The following is a 19364-nucleotide window of genomic DNA, read 5'->3' on the forward strand; positions in this document are numbered from 1 at the left end:
GGGTACGAACTGCACTAAAATCAGAGAATAAAGGATCTTAAACATTTCTGGTACAGTCATTTCATTTGGGTGGGAGAAAACTGAGGCTCACAGAAGGTGAGGGGCTTTAAAATAAAGTGTCATTCTATCCTTGTCAGCTCTGAATTGGAGAAAAAAAGCAAACAAAAAATGAATGAATGAAACAGAAGAAATGATACATCTATGGATTTTTATTTTAAAACATTTAGGTAGTAATGTTATCAAGATAATGAAGTAAGAGACCTCAGCCTCTATCCCCCCACAAAATATCATCAATTAGCGGTCTACAAACAAAAATAACTCTGGGAGGGCTCAGGAGTCTACTTAAGAAACTTCAGCAACACAATGGAAACAAACAAACAAACAAGCAAAGTAAGAATACTAGCACATTAAGGAAAGGAAGAACAAAGAAGGGCAGCTTCCATTTGCCTGCACCATCCCATCCCAGGCTGGCACTGCTCAGAAAGAGTTCGTCCCCTGCCAGGAAAGGGAGAGCAAGATGAGAAACCAGCTTCCTCAGCCTTTCAAGGGACTCTTTTTCACCCCATCCAGAAACCAGCAAAACTGACATTTATTGAGACACCTTAGGAACCAGGAAGAAGAGCAGGCATACCAGTATCAGCCAAGCAATAGAAGCAGCCATGATTCCCAGTGACCCACTCTGCAGAGGAGCACAGCAGCTTTTGCCACTGAATAAAGCAACAGTCAGCACAGTCACCACAGATCCCCTACACACTTTACCAGGTTTTAACCCCATAGATATCTGTCAGCAACCTGAGTCCCACCCTATTCTTTAACCTGCTCCACTCCCACCAGAGCCCAGGGTCCCCAACAGCAAACAGCCCAAGCCTGTGCTGCTGGGAGAATGCAAAATGCAAGCCTAGAGTTCCCTTCACTGTTATGTGCTCCTCTGGCTGTGCACCTGCACTGCCCTGGCCTGGTTCCCGACTGTGCATATGACCATAGGGAGAGGCTGCAGCCATAGGAGCACATGTAGTCAGGGTTCCTGAAGCTGCTCCTGGGCTTGGATTTGGCCCTATTTCCTGTCACTGGTCTGCACTACTGTTCTTGCTTGCAACTTGCCTCGCTGGCTTTGCACCTGCACCCAGCTGGTCCAATTCCAGTCACCAGCCTCCACTGCAGTGTGCTTACCTGTGCCAAATCCCTGCAGACACAGGGGTCCCCTGTCCCGCAGTTACCATGTGCCCCAATCAAAACCAGAAAGAGAGCAAACATGTCCCTCTTTGCTGATGTCATAATCTCATATATAGAAAATTGTAAAGACTTCACACACACACACACAAAAAAAAAAACCTGTTAGAATTAATAAACAAATTCAGTAAAATTTCAGGATATAAAATCAACGTACAAAAAAATAATTTGTGTTTCTATATACTAACGATGAACTTTCTGAAAAAAACAAATAAAGAAAATAATCCCGTTTCCAATAGCACCAAAAACAATAAAAACTTAGGAATAAATTTAACCAAGGAACTATAAAACAAAAACTATAAAACATTGAGAAGAAATTAAAGAAGACACAAATAAATAATAAGATATCCCATGTTCATGGGTCAGAAGCATTAATATTGTTAAAAGGTCCATACTACCAAAAGTGATGTACACATTCAATGCAATCCCAACCCAAATTCTAACAGTTTTTACAGAAATAGAAAAATCAATCCTGAATCTCATATGGGACTACAGAAGACCCCAAATAGCCAAAGCAAGCCTCAGAAAAGACAAAGCCAGAGGCATCACACTTCCTGATTTCAAACAAAGCTATAGTAATCAAAATAGTAATTACTGGCATAAAAACAGACATATAGATTAGCAGAACAAAATTGAGAGCCAAGAAATAAACCATTGCATATACAGTCAACTAATTCTTGGCAAGGGAGCCAAAAATGTACAGTGGGGAAACCCTAGTCCTTTCAATAAATGGTGCTGGGAAACTGAATATTCATATGCAAAAGAGTGAAATTGGATTCCCATCTTATATTACTCATGAATGTTAACTGTAAGACCGTACAGCATAAAATGTCTAAAAGAAAAAATAGGAATAAAACTCATCGATACTGGTATTGAAAATAGTTTTTCTGATATAATACCAAGCACACAGCAACAAAAATAAAAATCATTAAGTGGCTATACATCAAAATAAAAAGTTTCTGTACAGAAAAGAAATAATGAACAAAGTGAAAAGGCAATCTGCAGAATGGCAGAAAACATTTATCTATCACATATCTGATAAAGCGGTTAATATCCAAAATATATAAGAAACTCAAACAACTCAAGAGTAAAAAAATATCACTACAAATTAAATTAAATTTCAAAATGGGCAGAGAACTTGAGTAGACGTTTTTTTCAAAGAAGACATACAAATGACCAAGAGGTATGTGAAAAGATGCTCAACATCACAAATCATCAGGGATATATAGAACAAAACCACAGTGAGATATCACCTCACACCTGTTAGACTGGTTGCTATAAAAACACTGTGGAAGATCCTCAAAAATTTAAAAATAGAACTACCATATGATCCAGCACCCCATCCTAGGTATACAGTAGTCCCTCCTTAACTGTGGTTTCACTTTCCACAGTTCTGGTTACCATAGACAACCAAAGTCTGAAAATATTAAATGCAAAATTTCAGAAATAAACAATTCATAAGTTTAAATTGCATGTTGTTCTGAGCAGAGTGATGAAATCTCACACCATCCTGCTACATCCCTTTGTCCAGTATATCCATGCTGTATATGCTACCTGCCCCTTAGTCACCTACTAGCCCTCTGAGGTATCAGATTGATTATCATAGTATCACAGTGCTTGTGTTCAAGTAACCCTTTTACTTAATATAGCCCAAAGCACAAGAGTAGTCATGCTGGCAATATGCCAAAGAGAAGCTGTAAAGTGCTTCCTTTAAGTGGAAAGGTATGCATAGATAAGAAAAAAAAAAGTATATATGGTCTGGTACTATCTGTGGTTTTAGGCATTCACTGTGGTTAAGGGGTGCATACTCTATATCCAGAGGAAATAAAATCACTGTCTTGAAGAGAACTCTGCACTGTTTATTGCAGCATTATTCATAATGATATCTATCAACAGATACATATGTATACATATATATCTATATACAATTGCATATTATTCAGCCATGTGAAAGAAGGAAATCCTGGCATTTGTGATAACACAGATGAAACTTGAGGGCATTATGCTAAGTAAAATAAGTCACACAAGGACAAATACTATGTAATGTCACTTATATGTGAAATCTGAAAACAGAACTTGTAGAAACAAAGAGCAAACTGGGGTTCCCAGGGCTGAGGACTTGTAGAAATGTAGAGATGTTGGTCAAAGGATATAAACTTCCAGTTACAAGATGAGTTAGTTCTGGGGATCTTATGGTACAGCGGGGTGACTACGGTTAACAGTACTGGATTATATACTTGAAAGTTGCTACAATGGCAGAGCATTAATGTTTCAACATAAAAGCAAAGTGGTAATTGTGTGAGGTGATGGATATGTTAACTTATTGTGGAAGAGGTTTGACAATATACATGTGTATTAGATCTTCACATGGTACAGTTTAACTTACACTATGTTACATGGCAATTATATCTCAATAAAGCGAGAAAAAATTAAAAATCTGATATGTAAACATTCCTTTGAAGTTACTGCTCTTCTGTTCAGTCATGTAGAATGAATATGAATTAAAGAAATATTTAATTCTTTTAAATGAATCAAGAAAAAATTAAGTGGCATTAATCTCCCCCACCCCCTGACACCAAATTTCTTTCAGGGTGAAGTATTGGTTTATATATCTTTTTGCCTCTGCTTTTCATAGTATGCGGTGAGGTACCTTTCCTGGAATTATTCTTTAATGTGTTTAAAATGACTTTTCATAGATTGCTGGGAGACTGGTCTGTTTAAATATGGCAACTGAAGAAGTAGGACCTCCCCAGTAGAGGACATGTGGCTTTTAAATGGAGACAGGAAGACTTAAAATTCACCACTTTAGCCACTCAAAACTTGAAATTTGCCATTATAATGGCATTACATGAGATACATTCACTGAATTAACATCTGGGTATGGTTATCAATTTGTTTTCATGTGGAATATTTAAAGTTTGGCCCATGCTTCCCATTTATTTTTCAGAATGTATATAAGATTCCAGATACTTGAAGCAACCCATTGCAGACATCAACCGGGTTCAATTATTGGAAAGAACCTACAACAGAAAAACCTCTATGAGCTAAGTCACTCCCAAATAATTTGGGCAAATTGCAGTGGGGAAAGGAATCTGTTTGATACTAATTACTTAGCAAAGAGTGTTCTTTATGTAAACCACAAAGGTAAACTTTAATCCAGTTCCAGGACTTCTTGTACATGTCTATGTAATGCAGCCTGATTAACAAGCCATGATTTATGTGAGGGCTGTGGCAATGACAATTCTTGTTTTAGGTCAGTAAGAAACCAGTGCTCATGAGAATGAGCAGCCATTCTCAAAGCATATTCCACAGAAAGTTAATAGGAAATTAATGTGGAAAAATAACTTTAAACAAAGGTCTCACAGGCAAAGAGGTTTGGCAAATGTCAGGTGAAATCTAAGTGAGTTTTTCTACTAACAATATTTAGAATGTTCAATGGTCTATTGTGTATTGTTCCTCTCCAAACTTATTTGCAGACAGCCCTTTAAAATTATGTTTGTTTGCTTTTGCAGAGTACCTGACCTTCATCTTTTTCTTGCAGTGTGTCCTTATGTTTTAGGCCCAGTCACTATCCACTCTAACATTCAGTTTTCTCATTTTCAAAATAGGATAACACTGTATCATGAGGTTAACATAAGAATGAAGACTTCTGGCCAAGATAGAGGCATAAATACACGTGCTGCATCCCCTCACAACTAAGAAAGAATTTTCAACCACTTAAAACAAAAACAAAAACAAAAACAGAAAATCCAGAAAATTGAAACTACAGGGAAGTTCAGCAAAGAAAGGAAAAATCAGCCAGAAAGGTAGGAGGGGTGGAGCCTGGATGGAGAGAAGGAGGAGGGAGCAATGGCTACAGGGGTGGTGGTTGGCAGGCAGCATGGCTAGAGGTGGTTGGCAGGCATGGCTAGCAGTACAGTGACTGCAGCCACAGTGAAAAACACAGTCATACAGTTTAAACCCAAGAAGTGATCCCAGCCCCAAAACAGATGGATCCCAGCCCCAGACCAGACCATGTAGCTTGAAGTTCCAACACCAGGGAAAATAGAACCACATTGCTTCTAACTGTGAAAAACAGTGGGGCTTGGGACAGAGGAAGAAACTACCAGTCTCGAAAAGGAAGCAGCTTGCTTAGTACGGGAAGGGAGAGAAGTGCCTGGAAAAGCGATGGCAACCGGTACTGTTCCCTCTCAGATTCCTCCCCCACATACAGCACCAAAACCAATGAAAGGGGTGACGGCACTAATGAATACCTAAGGCTCCACCCCCTATAACAGAACACGTGCGACAGCCCCACCCAAATCACAGAGGCAAACACAGAAAGCTGTCAAGATAAGGAGACAGAGAAGTACAGCCCAGAAGGGGGCAGATCAAGGTCCCAGTGACACAACTAAGCAACGAGGAGATAGCACACCTAATGAATGAGAGACAGAGAACTTAACAGATGCATAGTTTAAGGCATTGGTGATAAAGATACTCACAGACTTGGTGGAAAAAGTTAAACAGGATGGGGAAAGAATGAAGGCTATCCTGGCTTAAATGAAGGAAAATCCACACAAAACAAGTGGTGAAGGAAAGAAAAAAATTGGAGCACAAGGAAGAAACAGTCAACCAGTATAGAAGGAGAAAACGAGAATTGAAAAAAATGAGGAGAGGCTTAGAAACCCCTGGGACAGCTTTAAACGTGCCAACATCTGAATCATAGGGTTGCTAGAGGTGAAGGGGGAGAGCAAGAAATTGAAAAATTATGCAAAAAAATAATGAAGGAAAACTTCCCTAATTTGGGGAAGGAAATGGACATATGGGTCCAGGAAGCACAGAGAGTCCCAAACAAACTAGACCCAGGGAAGACCACACCAAGACACATAATCAAAATGCCAAAAGTTAAGGATAAAGAGAGAATTTTAAAAGCAGCAAGAGAAAAAGAGGAGAATTACTAGGGTTAAGTTTGAGACCACTGCAACAAACTAAGTTTCACAATTAAGCAAGTCATACAAAGTTTTTGGTTTCCCAGTGCATGTAAAAGTCATTTTCTATTCTACTATAATCTATTAACTGTGCTGCAGCATTATATATAAAAAAGTAATGTATATCCTAATTTTAAAAATATTTTATTGCTAAAAAATGCTAAGCATCATCTGAACCTTAAGCAAGTTGTAATATTTTTGTTGATGGAGTGTCTTTCCTTCAATTTTTAAAAAGCATGTGGTATCTGTGAAGTACAATAAAATGTAGTGCAATGAAACAAAGTATATTTATATTTAAACATGTCTTCGGCCCTTCACAGATTAAAAGCATGAAAATTTTGTCTTTCTTGAGCAAAATTAGCTCTGACTACACTACTTTCACCTCTGTTCCTTATCATTCTATCCATGGCCTCGTTATTGCATCTGACCCTCCCAATGCTCATACATACACATATTCAGCCTTTTCCACAGTGTGACACTTTGGAGAAACACAGGATTTAACAATGTCCAACAGATGTCATACATTTCATTTCAGCAGGATGTCTCAGAGCCTAAGTTATGCAAAAATGATGAGTATCTGAGAGGGATCTATAACGTGCCAAGTTTATTTCACAATGGAATTCCTCTTTTCCTGGAGTATTTATGGGTCCAATGGTCAGCAGAACACATGCTACTGTTATATGCTTGGTGGACATGAAATGGCTTCACTGCTAAAGACAAAGGGAATCTCAGAAAGTGTACCCCAGTAATCTCACATTGTTATCTGATATAGACAAAGCATGACACACAAGTATAAAATTACGGGAGCCAAATGTACCTATTGTACCCAGTTTAATTACATTATCATAAAAAAACCATTCTGAAAATGTCACAGCTAAAAAATTTTCAGACAGCAAAATCCTGAGTAACCTAAATTTCCCAGGGTATGAAGTACTTGAATATATTCGTTTTCTGGTTAATTCGGGTTAATTTAGGCTAAAGATATCTATAGGTATACTTTTTAGGCCTTGTTGATTCAATAGAAAAACATAATTGGGGAATGTTATGATGATTTGAGTTGTTTATTTGTGCAGGATTATTATTTTCAATGACTATTATACTGTCAAACACAAGTAAAGGATTCTGGAGGTTTGGACTATATCTTTCCTGATCTCTAACATATCTTAGAAACGTTTTTTTTTTTTTGTTTTTTTTTTTAATCACCAAAAGCTTGTTTTCTAAACATATACATTACTACATTACAGGGTTTCTGGCATGTCAATAATTATATTAACATTCATATTCTATTATTAATGAAATGTCAATATTGACACTTTGGATAGGAGAGTTCTCTGCACCACATGACCCTCCTCCTTTCCCACTCCATCCCAAAACCCCAGCCACAGACGACAGGACAAGGCTATATAATTTACCCTATGCTTAGCCAATCAGATTCCTTCTCATTAGAAAGCAGAAATGGAAACTAAAAGTTTGAGTCAGTAGGACAATGGTGAGTACCTGCACTTATAAGTAATATTTATATGGGGCCATGGGTGGCCAAAGTTGCACATGCAAATAACAACAAATGATTCAACTATTAGGTATACAAATTCAACCAATTGTAATAAAAAGAACAATAAAATGGCTTAAACAAGATGAGATCTTGGTTTCTTTTCTACAGATATTTTCTACCCCAGGTAATAATCTGAACAGAAATAGTCCAGACTTGATATAGGAACTCCTCATTGCTGGGTATCCAAGCTCCTTTTTTCTGTGGCTTAGCCATCCTATAGTTACATGGACCAAAATAGCTCCCTACCGTATCCATGCTCTGGCTAGGATGGAGAAAGAAGTATGCCCCCACCTATAATGACAAAGTTGCATATACTATTTTGGTATCAACCCAAAACTTGGTCATATGGCCACAGCTAGCTGCAAAAAAGTGCAGAAAATATTATCTTTAGCTGGAAGGCCATGTGTTCAGCTGAATACTAAGGTTCCATTGTTAAAAGAAAAAGGGAAAATGAATATTGGAGAACAACCAGCAGTCTCAGAAACAGTCTCTGAGTAAGCTGCAAAAGATGGTGCTCAAAGAGAATCGGTAGGAAGGCAGCTAGAGGTAGTACACCTGAGAGCAAAAAATCCAGAAGTTTCCAAAGAGAGATAACCTGACTTAGTTTCAAAGTGTTCAGACCGCCAGTCTTTCTCCTTTATTACTACTACCCATTTGTCTGCTAGATTCAGAAGTTTCTTTCCTTTCCAACTGTCTATGTATCTTTAACAGAGCAGATGCCAGCTGAAAATATTCAGAAGTAGGTAAATTTGGGTAGAATTCTAGAATCACAGAAATGAGGCTCCAAAGGTTTTTGTAATGAATCTTAAACCTAATATTTGCTAATATGTATTCGTGCCTGTAGACAAGGTTCCAGGGTGGGGCAGAAAAGATATTTTCTTCTACTCTGTTCCTGACAGGCTAAAGAGATATTAAAGATATACGTATTTATAAGTATACACACACAAACACACAATTATTTGTGCCAAAAACCACTGGAAGAATAAACAGAAAACTAATGAAATTGGATGGAGGGGAGTAGGATTGAGACTTTGGTGTACACCTATTTTATAGCTTTGACTTTTGAATCACATAAATGTATTGCCTATTAAAAATAAAATTAACACTGCTACTATGACTATGGCCTCCGGTAGCAGTGGCCTCACTGCTGCCCGCCTCTTGTCGCACTCCTTCCTCTTGCAACAGAATGGAATTTGGCATTGTTCTTATACAGCTTCCCAGAAACATCTCTACGGTGATAAAAATACAAAGGTTATTTGCCAGGGTTTCACTGGTAAGCAGGGCACATTTCACAGTCAGCAGGCTTTGGAATAGGGCACCAAACTTGCTGGAGGAACCATTCCAGGGAAAGGAGGCCAGACACACCTGGGCTTACCAGTCTTTAATACCATAAAGGAGGCCAAAGAACAAACAGGAGCAACAGCTTCTGTCATTATTGTCCCTCCTCCTTTTGCTGCTGCTGCCATTAATGAAGTTGTTAGGGCGGATGTGCCCTTGGCTGTGTGCATAACTGAAGGTATCCCACAGCAGGACATGGTACTGGTCAAGCACAAAATACTGCACCAGGGAAAGACAAGGCTGATTGGACCAAACTTCCCTGGAGTCATCAAACCTGAAGAATATAAAATTGGTATCATGCCTGGTCACATTCAAAAGAAAGGAAAATTTGGTATTGTGTCCAGATCTGGCACTTTGACTTACAAAGCAGTTCACCAAACAACACAAGTTGGATTGGGGCAGTCTTGGTGCATTGGCATCAGAAGTGATCCTTTTAATGGCACAGATTTTATTGACTGCCTTGACGTCTTTCTGAAAGATCCAGCCACAGAAAGTATCATCTTGATTGGTGAAATTGGAGGTAATGCAGAAGAAAGTGCTGCAGAATTTCTGAAGCAACATAATTCAGGTCCCAAAGCCAAGCCCGTGGTGTCCTTCATCGCTGGTCTAACGGCTCCTCCCGGCAGAAAAATGGGTCATGCAGGGGCAATTATTGCTGGAGGAAAAGGTGAAGCTAAAGAGATCTCAGCCCTGCAGAGTGCAGTTGTGGCATGTCTCCTGCACAGCTGGGAACCACCATCCAGAAGGAGTTTGAAAAGAAGAAGGTGCTATGAAATTAAAAAAAAAACAAAACAAAAAGTTCCCCGAGCCTGTGGAATGAATCATTGCAGCGATGTGAACCAGCAGCAGTGCGCTTCTGATATCCACTGACGGTCAGCCTGCGCGCCTGCCCCCGGACTTCCACTACAGCAGGAAGCTAGAACGAGATTTAGAAAGTCCTGTATTGAGATATTTTCACCTCATTCTATAGCAGAGATGGCCAATAAATCTACCATGTATTTCAAAATAAATAATAAATAATAAAATAAAATTAAGATGTTGCCAAGAAAAAAACTAAGGCTAAGCAAAGCTGAGGACAGAGAAAAGGCAGTGTGGCAAAGGTTGATCCTTCCTGGGTCTCTTGGGTCTTAAAGTTTAATGGACACATCAATAGCGGCTTCATTCCAAGTGTCTGCCATGTTCATTTGTCTCAAGCCAAGACAAATGTGAGACTGAAGGGAAACTCTCCTCAGAGACAGGCTGTGAAGGCCTAAGAATTCCAGAGCAGGAGACAGTGGAATGCCACCCTGCACAGGTCTACAGAAGCCCAGCATTCCTGAGGATGGGAGAATGCAGAGGAATGGGGGACTGGAAATGTGCTTGGAGAACTGCGTGTTACATTTGAAGGAAACCACGGTCCCAGGAGGGAGTAAAGCCACGTCACACTGGAGGATCAGAGGACATAGGGCTCAAAAGGGAAAGGGGAAAAAAAGCTTTAAATGTTGGCTAGATTCAGAAGAGGAAGAATCCTGGAGTGTCTCAAATGCCACTCTTTTCCAGAAGCGTTACTGTACATAGGGGTTCTCTCTCCCCATTTGGAAATATAATATCCCCAATATCCCCAACTAAAAACTTGATGGACCAGCTCTCTATGGAGATTCAGTTTATAAACTATACACTGACTGTGAACCCTGGCTCAACTTGACCAGCATCCTGGAAAGCTTAAACTAAGGATAAGTTCTCTGTGGTTCCCTCTCCTTCTACCCCCAGGCAATGGTAATTCACTCCTTGGGTCTTTGGCTGGCAAAGCCACGCATGTCTGGTGAGGAGAATATTATTTTTCCTGGAAAATTGTTCTAAGGTGTCACACTTTCCTGTTGGACACATTTCCAGAACTAGTATTACTACATCAAAGGGTCTGTACACTTAAAGCTCTGACGGACATTGCCAAAGCGCCTCCTACAGAGCCCGCCACGGTTTTCAGTCCCGGCCTCTCCTAATGTTCTCGCCAACACTGCGCACAATCAGACTTTTCTGTATTTGCCAGACTTCTAGGGGAGAATGTGATCTCATAGCTCTTAAATTTGAGTAACGCTAGCCATTAATATACTAACAAGAATTGTATTTTCCTGTTCATTAAGAAAAGTTTGTTTTTTACTATTATAATATTTTCGCAGTTTGTCTTTGGGCTTGGTGGCATTTCTTCAGGAGCAGATATTTATTCATTTCTCCTTTATGGTTTCTTATTTTGTGTCTTGCTTAGAAAAGCACTCTAAAATTGTATTTTGAGCAATGCTCATATTGTCAGGCTTTTTCACTTTCAGCTGGGTAGGGTACATTAACAGAATCCTATTTTGATGGAAGGCAGGTGTGCACCAATTAAAAAAAACATTTCATAAGACTGAGTATTTTTCTTATATAACAGTTCTTCTAAAGGCATCATGGCTCTGGTCCCTGCCTTTCGAAGGCCATTTTCAACTATTTCTCATAATTGAACCTAAAAATATATCTATAGAAACCACTGAGCTCACGAACAACTGACTTTTCATGCCTTGGGCAGCCTGCATTCTGTCCTGGCACCCAGACAGGGCTTGTTTTTAGTCTTAACAACAGTCTCTAGTAAACACATCACACTGCCTGGGTGAACCAAATTTGAAAGGGGGCCTCAGCTGAACTTTCTTTATTTGTCAATTATCAACATGAAGCTACTTTAAGGATTTCATGTGACAGGTCATTAATGCTATGGGCTATATGACATCCATTAAAGAACGATTCTTCTAAAGTGTTTTATTCAGAAACATTAAGAAATGTATCCAAATAAATGGTTCTATCTATTTCAAAATAGGGCCAACTTTTAACTTATCTTCTTATGTGATTTGGACAGTCTGCCAGAAGTTATTTATCCTGCTCCCTTCACTAAGAAGATATTTCCAATGCCTTATTCTTTTGGGAACAAAACAGAAAATGTATTAGACATGTTTCATCTCGGTGAAATTCCAGAATTCCTGTTAGGAACACAATCCTCCATATAGATATGTTTCTCAGGATTTCCATCACCAACACGGTTTTAAAAATATGAATAAGGAGCAAAATGTGGTTTTCTTGTGCACTCTCCACTGTCCCCTGTACCTACCAGGGGCTGGACAGTGGTGAGATGATCCTGCCAAAGGAACAAGAAACAATGATACGAACAGACCGCAAAAGCCACTGTTCCTCAAAGCCATGGAGTATGGAGTCATTCGGTTCCACTCCAACACCTCGCCCAGCTACACAAATGGAGACACCCATGAAGACCATGAAATCATGACCCTACTCTTCATACAACCCCGACTCTACTCCTTCTGATACTCAGATCCTCAAAACTACATCTCCATGCAATCTCCAGCACCTGAGAACAAATCTGCCCCCAACAGAGTAGCTATATTAAGCAAATAAGAATACAGGGCAATTTCAGATAAGCAATGAATAATACTTAATATAAGAAAGTCCTATGCAATGTTTTGGACTTACTTATACTAAAAACTTTTCATTGTTGTATGAAATTCAAATTTAGCTGATATCCTGTATTTTATCTGGTAACTCTTTCCAAGTCAGCCATGTTAAGACAGCTATAATGAATAAAAAGGTCTTCCTCATGAAGAAATAAAAAAATCTGTTTTCTACCCATTGGTGGTCCTTAAGATTTTTAAAGAGGCTATAGAAACATTAAAATCAGACAGACATGGGTGTAGCTCTGTTGCTTTGTTATCTGGGGCAGTTTATGTAGCCTCTCTGTTTTGTCATCTCTAAAGGTATTTATAATAATAAATCATAATTATTATAGTTCTTATAAGCCCCAAATAATGTCATTTAGCCTAAAGTGGTAGTTCTAATGAGCCACAATTCTGAATAATATTAGAAATCTAGAGAAGACTTTTTACAAGCATAAAATACTAAGATTGTTGTTACCCCTTTCTGGGGGGATGAGAAGGGATATCAGAGAAATGGTTACAGAATGCTTATCTGCTGATCATATATGTTCTGTATACAGTCATCATGAAGGTTCCCAAGTCTTTAGCCTCAAAGGTCCAAAAATATTCCTGTAATAATCAGGTTTTAATAGACATTTCTTAACTACAATTAACAGTAACCTTCAGACTATCTTTGTTATAGAGAATAAATGTTAGCTGTTGGAAAATTTTTGTTAGTCCACTTAAAAGTTTAAGTGATTTTTCTTTTTAAAAAAATGTGTCAAAGCAGGATTTATACCTTGATAATGTGTTCTTCATCTAGGTACTTTACTCCCAAAAGGTGGTTTTCTGTACCCCTTCCATTTGTTGCTTCCTGCAGATTGGTACCCCTTAATCCAGAATGTCCTCAGAACAGGACTCAGCTCTCAGCTTTCCTCTAAAAGGGATGGAGCTTCCTCTCCCAACTTCTCACAGATGGTTGGGCAAAGGTGGAGCAGGCCTTCACTCAAGATTTTGTGTGCACAGTTCTTTCTGCAGGTAACTCTGAATTTGGATCTATCGTGAACTTCTGGGCACCCATGTGCTCCACTCCTAGGAATTGAATGTGACTGGTTCACACCGCGACAGGTGGCAGAGTGTCGCACAGGACCCTGAGAGGAAGGGGCTCCTTTCATTTGATCTTACCAGTGGCTTGGTCCTCCCATCCCCTCTTCTCAGCCCCTTCTTCTAAGTCACCTTCTAGCTCCATCTAGCTCACCCCAGGCCTGGGTGAGCGAATCAGGGCTGGGTTTGGAAGCATTTCTTTGGAATCTGAATCTCTGCCTGGTACAGGCTGGTGGCTGTGGGCAAGAAACTCAATGTCTCTGAACCCTCCTTGTCTCAGTTGCTGTTAAGACCTGACAGACGGTAGCAGGAAGGCCCTCATAGCATATAAACTCCAAAGGCTGGGATTAGTGGATTTTTTAAATCAAAGTTGTAATAAGTATCCTGTTTACTATAATTTCACTGATCTATTATAATTAAAGCAGTAAAGCAATGCAGTACACAAACTATGCAGGTTCTCTTGCCAAAGTAGATTTCTTTAGAAGAATTAGCTTGCAGACATTCACATTAACAAATAACATGAAATCTTATTCTTTCACATTACTATGTCCATTTCCAGTATGGTTCTGACTACATCCTGGTCCCTCACCTGTAGAAGCTGGCCAGTTGCCCCCATCCTATAATGAGGGACCAGAGTGGAGCACAGCTATCCCCAACTCCCTTGTTCCTATGGCTAAATTTCTCATAGCCTGCATTTGGTTTCCTCATTCTCAAGTTTTTAAAACTTGTTAAACTTTAGCTTTTATCTGTAGGTTGCCAATCTAGCATGTCCAGATTATTTTTATACTCTTCTAAATCTTCATCTGCCATTGATTTGTTTTTAAAACACTTCTTAGTTTAGAAACTCAAGCTCTGAGGAAAGATAGCTGAGGAATCTTAGGTTTAAAAACTGAAAGAGACCCCCTCTGTTTAGTGTCATATCAGAGTAAGGGGGGGTGGTTTCTTACCAGTAATTGCTTGGTAACCATCACTCAGGTCAATTAGCAGGCCACATGGGTGACTAGTTGGTAGTCACTCTAGTGTATCCACCTCACAAGGAGGCAGGCCATGGAGAGAAGGTAATTGACAAAGATGATAGGTCTTTGCAATATTCTGAGCTTAGCAGAAAAATAGATAAGCTTTATTTTGCATTTTTAAACGTGTTTTAGAATGTGTACTAGAATCCAGTGTTGTTGCTCCCTTTTTCCACAAACATATCAGTAGGTGCTATCAAATAATGTAGTTCTGACATTTATAGTCACATATCTAGGTTTGGAACAACTTTCTATCTGGCAGTGAGTAAAAAAAAAGTGCACATCATTCCAAAAGCCATCTTTGAGCTTAAGAGACCTATGCATCACATAACAAAGAGATAAGAGGCAACTATAAGCCAAGATCACTGGTTCTTGGCACAGAAGATGAACTCTACCCAGTTGAAGCCATAATTCAGCCTAATCCTCGGCAGTGTTTACATATCATCCTCTAAAGTCAAGGATTTCCCTCCACAACTGAGCACAAATCCACTCTGAGTTTTGAATATACATCACAGTGTCAAAGACCCACAGAAGAATGGTTACAGAATGCTTACCTGCTGATTACATATGTTCTGTATATAGTCATCATGAAGGTTCCTAAGTCTGTTCTCTCAAAAGTCCAAAAATATTCCTGTAATAACCAGGTTTTAATAGACATTTCTCAACTACAGTAATGGTAACCTTGAGACGACATTTGTTATAGAGAATAAATGCTAGTTGTTGGAAAATTCTTGTTACTTCCCAACTGGCCTTTTAAATCCTTCTGCCTTTCCCTTTCTAATCTTTCCCCACATTGAGCTCTCAGGTGAGTAATGTTTGCAAGAACTTGGCAAGTTTTTAAAAATAGTGGGTTTTTTTCACCTTTTTTTTTGGTAGGAGAAGCAGGATGGAGAAAATATATTTTTAAGTTTTTTAAGTTACTAAAGCACTCAAATTAGGAACAACTGAAGTGAGAAACTGGTCAATAAGTTTAGGCCAGGACATAAGAAATAAATCTAAAAGTATAACATGCTCATATAAGTAGCATGGTGCAGTAGAAAGATCATGGGTTTTGGGTTCAGACAGAACTGGACTAGCAAACATGGAGTCCTATTAACTGGGTGACTTTGGGCATGTAATTCTCAGAGCCTCAGTTTCTTCAGACTTCAGGATGACTGTTATCTCAAAGGGTTGGATAAGAATTAAGTAAACATGGTTCCTGGCACAGAGACCTGCAAGAGACCCAATTTCTTTCCTCTTTTCACTGTCTGCTGTGATGTGTGGGCTGGGGAGTGCCAAATGCTCCAAAATAGCTCCAGTATTCTTTTGGCTTTTCTCTAGAAGTAATAAAAACTAGAAAACAGCTTTGTCCCCTGAAAGTTGATATATGTGTATGGTAATGAAAAGTGGTATCTCAATTGTTCATAGTTTGTTTAACAATAACTCATAGGCAAGCTGGCTCATCATGGCTGCTGCAAAAAAATCTCTAAGTAGTGTTGCTTCCTTATACATCAAATCTCTTGGATAAACATCAGTTCATAGTCCACAAAACAGTGCCTGCTCATGAGGTATTTTGTGCACTTCAATTTTCTAGAGAACACAATGAAGCAGTTCCTCTGAATATGAAAGTGACCTCACTGGGCACAAACCAAATGTAAAACCACAGTGGGACATGCAAATGAAGAGGGAAAGCCCCTAGGAGCATGTTTTATCTATTGCCAAACTCATTTCTCCTGTTTCACAAGAGAGTATGGGCTTGTTATTGGCTTGGCCAGAAAGTCTGTTTAGTTTTTTCCATAAAATAAAAGACACAATTTTCATTTTCACCAATAACTTTATTGACTTGGATATGTTGGGTATGTTAGCTACCTCCCACTATTGGCTTCTAGTAGGTAGAGGCCAGGGGTGCTGGTGAACACCTTTCAATGCATAAGACAGCCTCATAGCAAAAAATTATTTGGCTAAAATGTCAATAGTACCAAGAAACTTCACAAACCACTTTTGATATGTTCGATCAGTCACACACCTCCATACGCTGCACAAATCTTTTGATGCATTTCCATTGTTTTTAACTTTCTCGAAATAATAAAGTATAATACACTGAAAAAGTTGCTTCTTTTCCATCTTCAATATTAAAATGGCTGCACAAAAGTTCACCAATTTTGATGTTTTTTTTAAATGCATGCTGATATGACAGTTGTCACAATACAATCTAACAAAACTGTTTCAAATGAGGTTAAAGACCACTAAGCACTATTACAAGCATCATATGGAAAAAAACTAAACGGACTTTTTGGCCAACCCAATAAAATGTATATGCTGTAAATGTGGGATCCCATGGAAGAAAATTTGGAAGAGGTATGAACCCTGAAGAGCTAGTTAATTCCTGTGAGCTCCTAGGCAGCAAAGGAGCACTTAGGTGCCAATGACAACAAGCACATATTCTCAGCCATGAGTTAGGTGTTTCCCAGTGGAGAGAACCAACTGTCTCCATGTAACAACAACTAAAATCTCCAGGGTTGGACAAGGAGAATGGGGCACAGCAGCATTTGTGGGTGAGGTGGGCTCTAGTGAGTTCCCAACCTAGAGTTTTCACCCCATTAATCCTCTCACCGTATCTCAAGAATGTTCATTAACTTCCTTATACTCTGCATCACCTGTGAGGGAGTCGCTGTTGCCCATTTGTACTCAAACCTGTTTTTGTTTCTTGTTTCACATGTCATGCCTCCTGTGGCTTGGACTAGACAAGATTTGCTTGAATGTTTGTGTTGCTCATTTTCCAATATTAGAAGTAACTTTTTAGTACAGTTTTGAAGAAATACTCCTCTTCCTATCTAGGCTGTGTTAAACCAGTAATTAAACATTGAAGTGTCATATTTTTCGTGTGTGACGAAAAGGACTTTGAGCTTTTTAAACCAGCCTCTCCATTACATAAAAATTGAGAGGACTAGAATAAAGTTTTTCTAACTTAGCACTGCAGTAGAGAGCTTTCAAAGGCGGCCCTCAAGGGTCTCTGCCTCCTGGCAGTTTGCCCTTGTATAATCCCCAGCCCTTGAGTGTGGGCTGCACCTAGTGATTTGCTTCTAATAGAATATGGCAAAGGTGATAGGATGTCATCCTATGCTTAGGCTATGAAGACTATGATTTACAGTCCTAATGGACTCTATTGTCTGCTTGGCTTGCACACTTTGATGAAGCAAACTGCCGTATTGGAGGGGCCATGTGCCAAGGAACCGTGTGGCCTCCAGACAACAGGTAGCAAGGACCTGAGGCCCTACCAACAGCCCATGAGGAATGGAACCCTGACGACCAAACAACCAGTGAGTGAACTTAAAACTGAATCCTTCCCCAAATGAACCGTGACACAGATGACCATGGCCCTAGCTGGCACCTTCATTGCAGTCTCCTAAGAGATCCTGAAGCAAAGGGCCCAACTAGGCTTTGCCTGGATTCCTGATCGCAGAAACTTAGACAAGTTGTTCGAAATCACCCAGTTTAGGGAAACTGTTGTATGGCACTGAAAAGCAATACAAATATCCTCTTAAGTTTTAAAGATGAAAATAACTATAGATAAATAACTTAGTGTCATTGGCCTTTTGTAGTTTAAAGACGTAATTGGAGTTACTAAAATGAAAGTACAGCATAACATCAAAAGTTTAAAACACACTAACAATCCCCCCAAATTTGATTTATCAATGATTTACTTTGAGTAGTGGGGGTGATGAGTGATTTATTTTCCTCTTTGTACTTTTATGTATTCACCAAACTTCCTACAATTAACAAGTGTAGTTGTATAATCAGAAATTGGTAACAAAATATATCACAGAATGTGTAAAATATCCCACTCCTGAAATGCAGTTAACATAGATCAAAGGAATGTCCTAAATAAAAGTTCTCCACTGAATTAACTACCTTTCCTTCGACAAAAGCAAATTATTCTGACACTGATATATTAAACTGATATTTAAAAGATACATTTTCAGAAGTGTGTGAGAGCAAGAACACATGCATACCTAATTTGAGTGGTAGAATAAAGATAAATGCCTGGGACTGCCTTGTAAAGTACTTAGTCAAACTGTCCAAGAGCAAAGCAGGAAGATGGAAATGTACATCATTCCTTACATATATGTATTAGATTCTTTGGTTAGATCACATATACCTTTGTCTCTACACCTGAAATGAATTTTTGAAAGCCACTTGATCTGAAAATACCACACCATGACATAATCAGTGAAGAATCCCAACATTTATCTATATATATTGTCAATGAACTTAAGCAAAAGGTAGAATATTCAAAAGTAATTTAAGTACGTCATTTAGGATACTAGTGTGGCAGTAGGAGGAATAAGGACTCTGGTAGTTATTTGATGAAGCAACGTTACAGAAGAACACATGCATCTTGTAACAGCTGGAGGGGAAAGGGGTGTTAAATATAAGCTGCCTCAAATTAGACCATCTTACTCAAAAAACCAATTTTAAAAGGTTACTACATTGTTGGAACCAAACAATTCAATGAAATGTGAAACAATGGAAAAATTAATTTAGTTGTGGAACACAGACATTTCCAACTCTCCAAAGAAGACACTAAAAGTGTTATAAGACAAAGTTTGCTGCTCTGGAAAATCCAGATGTGATGTGGTTTTCTGAGAGAGGTCATGATCATGTCTTTATGAAGTTACCATCTTTAGAAAAAAATGCACAGATCTTGGGAAAATTGTGAGGTGGTAGAGTGATTATTGGTCTCAGCATGAAA

At 38.9% G+C, this 19364-nt stretch overlaps 1 pseudogene; it reads left to right on the forward strand.

The window, feature by feature from the left end:
- Window positions 1-8868: 8868 nt before the first annotated feature.
- On the forward strand, window positions 8869-9860 carry LOC150007204 (succinate--CoA ligase [ADP/GDP-forming] subunit alpha, mitochondrial pseudogene; annotated as a pseudogene).
- Window positions 9861-19364: the final 9504 nt, after the last annotated feature.

Source organism: Furipterus horrens, unplaced genomic scaffold, assembly GCF_987537825.1.
Source record: "Furipterus horrens unplaced genomic scaffold, mFurHor1.1.pri manual_scaffold_6, whole genome shotgun sequence".
Taxonomy (NCBI): domain Eukaryota; kingdom Metazoa; phylum Chordata; class Mammalia; order Chiroptera; family Furipteridae; genus Furipterus; species Furipterus horrens.